Source organism: Trichosurus vulpecula, chromosome 5 (assembly GCF_011100635.1).
Source record: "Trichosurus vulpecula isolate mTriVul1 chromosome 5, mTriVul1.pri, whole genome shotgun sequence".
Classification (NCBI taxonomy): Eukaryota; Metazoa; Chordata; class Mammalia; order Diprotodontia; family Phalangeridae; genus Trichosurus; species Trichosurus vulpecula.
In genome coordinates, this window is record NC_050577.1 from 222,745,866 (window position 1) to 222,751,612 (window position 5,747).

The 5,747-nt window shown below is 40.3% G+C and overlaps 1 non-coding gene across 1 annotated transcript; it reads right to left on the reverse strand.

Annotated features, from left to right (window-relative positions):
- Positions 1–549: 549 nt before the first annotated feature.
- Positions 550–652, reverse strand: LOC118852546. Its single transcript, XR_005010614.1, has one exon. It is a non-coding gene; the product is annotated as a U6 spliceosomal RNA (small nuclear RNA).
- Positions 653–5,747: the final 5,095 nt, after the last annotated feature.

Consider the following 5,747-nt stretch of genomic DNA (forward strand, 5'->3'; position numbering starts at 1 on the left):
TTCAGAACTCTATGGCCTTCTGCAGATGTAACTTTTTTTCTCAATTGGAGGCAATTGAAGTTAAATGATTCACGCAAAGTCTAGTATGTGTCTGAGACTGGATTTGAACTCAGGTCCTCCTGATTCTAGGGCAGTTGCTGTATCCAGTGTGCCACCTAGCTGCCCTTGCAGACATAACTTTTAAATGGCTTAAGACAACTTATTACCTGAGAGGAAATATCCTGCTTAGTCAGCTAGCATGTTAGGAGTGACCCCTTCATGCATTCTGTATTTCAGAGTCCAGCCCAATTGGTCATCCTGTTGTTCCTTACACATGGCACTCCATATTCCATTTCTGTCTTTGTGGCTGCCTGCCTCGCCCTCCCTGGAATGTACCCCTTCATTTTGACTTTCTAGAATCCCTAGATATCTTTGAAACTCAGCTTAAATAGCAACTTCTACATGAAGCTTTCCCTGACTCCCTAGCTAGCTAGTAAGCTCCTTCTCCTCAAATCACTTTGTTATTTATTTTGCATATACCTTGTACATATTTTGCACATATCTTTGTTACTTTTACTGGAATGCTTCCCAAATCTGAATGTCGTCCTTGCTCAGGAGCCATACTAATCTTCTCTGCATCATTCCAATTTTAGTATATATCCTGCCAAAGTAAGCACATTTGTATATCTTGTATGCACGTAGTAGGTACAAAGTAAGCATGTTTGTATATCTTGTATGCACGTAGTAGGTACTTATTATCAAGTGAATAAATGAATGAACCAAATCCTTCCAAAATGAGAGGAGTAGGTGGAACTCCTTGAGGGAAGGCATGATTTCATTCTTATCTTTCTATCTGGAGGTTCCTGGCACATAAAAATTGATTAATAAATGTTTGTTGATTGATACTGATAGACTTCTCAGCTTAAAAAAAGTCCAAGGTGAACATACAAACAAGGGGAAAATGAAGCAATATCTCATTTTTGCTCAAGTATAGTAGACAGTCTTCCTCAAAGGAGAGCCATAAATATTCCTCCCACATAAGAAATGTAAATTGGACAGAGAGGACTCTTGAGTCCAGGTCATCCTGGCTATTAAACCAGCTCCTTTGGAGCTGATGTTATCACCATTATCTCTGCTGGTACTGTGGTTATTATTAATTATTACTGTTTTTATTATTCTTGTTTTGTCTTCTTTTTAATGGAATATGGATAGAAATAGTTCAGAGGCAAGTCACTATGATATTAATCTCTTTTATGGTTAGCTTTTGGCAGGTTATTCCACAGGTAGACAAAATGATGTTTTTTTGAGTAATTTAATTGAAAGTATTGGGAGGTAAACTTATCTTCTATAGCCTCATTGAAAAGCATATTAAAGGCAACTTTGGGAGTAGACAGTAGCATGATGATGGTAATAATCTTGATGACAATGGTAAAGCTAATTCATTTTATGATTTAGCAACCCAAATCTCTTGAATAGTCTTCAGGAGCTGCAACCTACAACATCCCCTAGGCTGTTGTATGGTAAACTAAGGTGAGCTGAGTAAAGACCAGAAAAAATAGAATTTAAGTCAATAGATGAATTCTTTACTGGTGGATGAGTAAGAAACAACTGTAGTCCACTGCTCAATATGGAGTCCAGACTTAAAGCAACAGAATGACTTTTCCTTCTGACCAATTCTTCCCTACAGGGAGTCAGGGTTCCAGACAGTGGGTTATGGAAATCTCAACCTCTATTCAAGGATATGCTTCATGGGATTATAAGTTAGGGGCTATAAGCATATTTAAGAGCCAATTTAGTCTGATTCCCTCATTTTTGCAGAGGAGATGGAGGCCCATTGAGATCTAGTGACTTCCTTAAGGTCACACACATGTTAGAAATACTCTTGACACTGAAATTCAGGTATCAAGGGCAATCTATTATTATTGAGGAATGGACTCCACCCTTCTCTAGCAAGGGGGAGTGGAGAGTACAGGAGTGAGACCAACTTTATTCTGTTAGACTGACACAGATTGATGCACCATCAGCTCAGTAGCTCCCTTGAGAGAATGGGTTGGTCTGCTCCCTTCTGGGTTACAGTCTTCCTTACATGCGCAACTCCTTGGTATGTTCCCCCCTCCTCACCATTTGTCCCATGTTAAAAAATGGCGGAAAACTCCCTGTGGGTGTGTAAGGTAATATTCAATTAGCCAGTTAAGCATGCATGGTAGCCATTTGACCCAGTTTTCTCTTCAACCCTGACCATTACCTGGCCAGTTTAGACCAGTTTTCCTCACATCCTGGATAACATCCTGAATCTGTGGTTTCTGCAAAATCGCAAACTTTGTTCCCATTGGCTGGGGACCCTCATCTTGGTTAATCTTTACTCCTTCTTTGTTTCAGCTGACAATTATTCTGTGGAACTTAATTAACTCTTCTGTGGAAACCTAACTTTCCTTAACTTTTACCAATCTTTTACACACATCATAAATGATAGAATCAGAATTTGAACACAGTTTCTCTGACTCCAAATCCAGAATTCTTTCTCACTGAACCACATTTGCCCTTTATATTAGGAAAAATAAGTCATATTTTTGTACCTTATCCCTGAGTCTTTAAACATATTTTTCAAAAGTACACTTTGAAAACAAAACAAAACAAAAAAATCAAACACACACACAATTGATTCATTTTGATCTAATAAACTCCCAAATGGAGGACCACACCATTTGTGTCCCAGAAACCAGGACCAAAAGACCCCATTGGGCTGCTTGCTGCCTCCCCGTGCTTTATGATACAGCCTTTCCCCCATTTCTCCAGATGAATAGGTAATCATATCAACCAGGCTTTGTGAAGAGAAACAGAGATTTAGATAACAGAATTATAAGACCGTTGATGTTCAGCTGGAAGGTAACATCAGAGGTCAGTTAGTCTAATTCACTAATTTTAAAGATGAAGAAAGTAGTGAAAATATAAACCCTATAAATGCAAACCAAATCTGAGTGTGAGATCACCATTATGGAGATTGTTCCACAGAAGTGGCATGCACTTTTGGATATGGCCAATGTGAGGGTTTATTTTTCTTCCCCATGTATATTTGTTACAAAGGTTTTATTTTGTTTTTAATTTTTCTCAATAATAGAATGCTAAGAGGGAAAGAAAATAAATGATTGTTAGTTGAAAAAAAATTTCAAAAATTAAAAATACAACAGGTATTATAGTCCTATAGAAAAATGTATCCTCTGAAGTGTATGAGCCCCTAAAAACACTTAAATATATAGCATCTCGTGTCCCCATTGATTTCTCCCTGCTCAGATCTTTTTCTGAGAGTACCTCATCTGCAGAAAGCCAGCATGGAGTGATAGAGAGGTAGCTGGTCTTGAGCCAGGAATACTTGAATTCTGACACATTCTGCCTCTGACATAGATGAGCTGGGTGACCTTGGGCTAGGTACTCAACCTCTCATTTCCCCAGGCAGCTGTTTGGGAGACTGCAAATTACGAAGCAGGTGCTGATTTTGCATTGGCGAAAAGAGCGTAGTTATTGAGAGCTACCTACACGCATAAAATCACAGGTCTGCTTTAAAATAAAAGAAATATTGTCTGGGCCCCTCCTTTGCCCTTGTCACGTTCCATCTTGTGTCGTACTCATTAGCTCTGAGCAATAGTTAAGAGCGTCATTGCTCTGGATGCCTAGTAGGAGCTGCTAACGGTGTGTGAACATGGGCAACAGCTGCTAAGATTTCACGAACTGGTGCTGTTTTATTATTTCTTTTTTCTCTGTATCGCCAGCCCTTAACAATGCTTTCTATATGTTACCATAGAGCCTGGTTGAGTTGAACTGGATTGCATGAAGGGGAGAGGAGCTGTATATTATGTTGCCCATAGGCAGGACTCTGACCTGATTGCCCAGGTACCATATTTAATGTTCTTTAGAATCACTACTTTCCATCAAAGCTCCGCTCAATCACCACCTTCTCCACGAGACCCTTCTGGATCTTACTTAGCTTTTAACGACTCTCCCCCACCCCACCCACTCGCCAACCCCCATCAAATTATCTCATATTTATTTTTTCCGTATCTTGTATACATATCACTCTTCCTGCAGGGATATTGCTATGGAGTCTTGGTAGAGCTGGCAATGTTAGGCGCTAGAATGCATGCATTACTCATAGTGCTCCAGGTGTTTTTGACCTGACTTCCTTTGAGACATCTTGCAACCCACTCATACAATTAAGCAGGTAGAGAGATTGATTGTGAGTAAAGGTTGTGAGGGGGCAGCTAGGTGGCACAGTGGATAGAGTCAGGAAGACTCATCTTCATGAGTTCAAATCTAGCCTCAGACACTTACTCTCTGTGTGACCCTATAGGCAAGTCACTTAACCTTGCTTGCCTCAGTTTCCTCATTTGTAAAATGAACTGGAGAAGGAAATGGCAAACCATTTTACCAAGAAAACCCCGAATGGGGTCAAAGAGAGTCACACATGACTGAAAAATGACTTAACAACAACAAGAAAAGGTGATGAGAGAGAGAGAAAGCTGGGAAACTATTTGGTAAGACTATTGAAATTGAATCCATAGCATCTCCCTTCTTCCTACATCTTTGGAAACACTTACCATCCTTTACCTAACTATTCACTTCCTGTTTCCTCTATGAAGAGTTAGGGGAGAGGAATTATTAGGGGGAAAGACTCTCTCTGCTAGGTTTACCCAATGTGTGTTGCAAATGAAAATTACTTTCTTTAAATGATTATTTGTACTTCTCTGATTCTACAAGCTGTTTTTTTTTGGATGGAGGAAGGCAAGGAAATTGGGCTTAAGTGACTTGCCCAAGGTCACACAGCTAGTAAATGCCAAGTGTCTGAGGCCAGATTTGAACTGAGGTCCTTCTGACTCCAGGGCTGTTGCTCTATTCACTGAGCCACCTAGCTGCCCCCTAGAAGTTGTTCCTAAAAAGTCATGGTCATTTATAATGATTTGCGACCAGGCCTCCATGTGGGTGGTATGAAGTTAAAAGAAGGGGGTCAACCTAAAAGGGAAGAGGAGATTTTCTTCATCTCAAGAGGAGCGTAGGGACAAAGAACTGATTAGAGAGAGAATTTCTCCAATATTAGCGATCTCTGAGATAGAAAGTCATATTACAGAATGCTTGTGGACTTGGGAAAGAAAAAGAGACACTTAAGGAGTAAGCTGAGAGCAATGACACAAAAGTTAATGTGTCTGTATAAGTAAAACTGCCTTATACCTGACACCCGACATTCTTCTGCCTGGCTCCATAAGCTTAAGCTCATGTACATGCAGTTTCCCATAATAGAATGAAAGTTCCCTTAGGTCAGAGACTATTTCTGTTTTCACTCCCTCATTGCCTAGCTGAGCTTCCTGGTATGTAGTAGGCACTTAATTATGCTTTGTCGATTGATTGATTGATTGGTGCATCTATCACCCTCATCTCTTCTTCAGTCACGATCCCCAACCAATTCAGGAAACAGGGTATGAGAGACCATTTTGGCTATGGGGTTGCCAATACCTGGCATTCGACCTTTAAAACAGGCTCATCCCTGAGCCCTTTTCCATTTCAAGAAACAGCTTCTCTCTTTGGTCCCTTGGCAAAAGTAACCAGAGCCCATGTTGGCTCATCCCTCCTCTATAGACTCCATTAATAATGCAGATAGACAGCTTCATGTTTCATAGCCAGGAGCCCAAATTATCCACAGCCATCGAGTCAAGATAGAAGCTCAAAGTCAGCAGGTAGAACAATTTCCAAAGTTAGAATGAGCAGCCTGGAGCATCCAG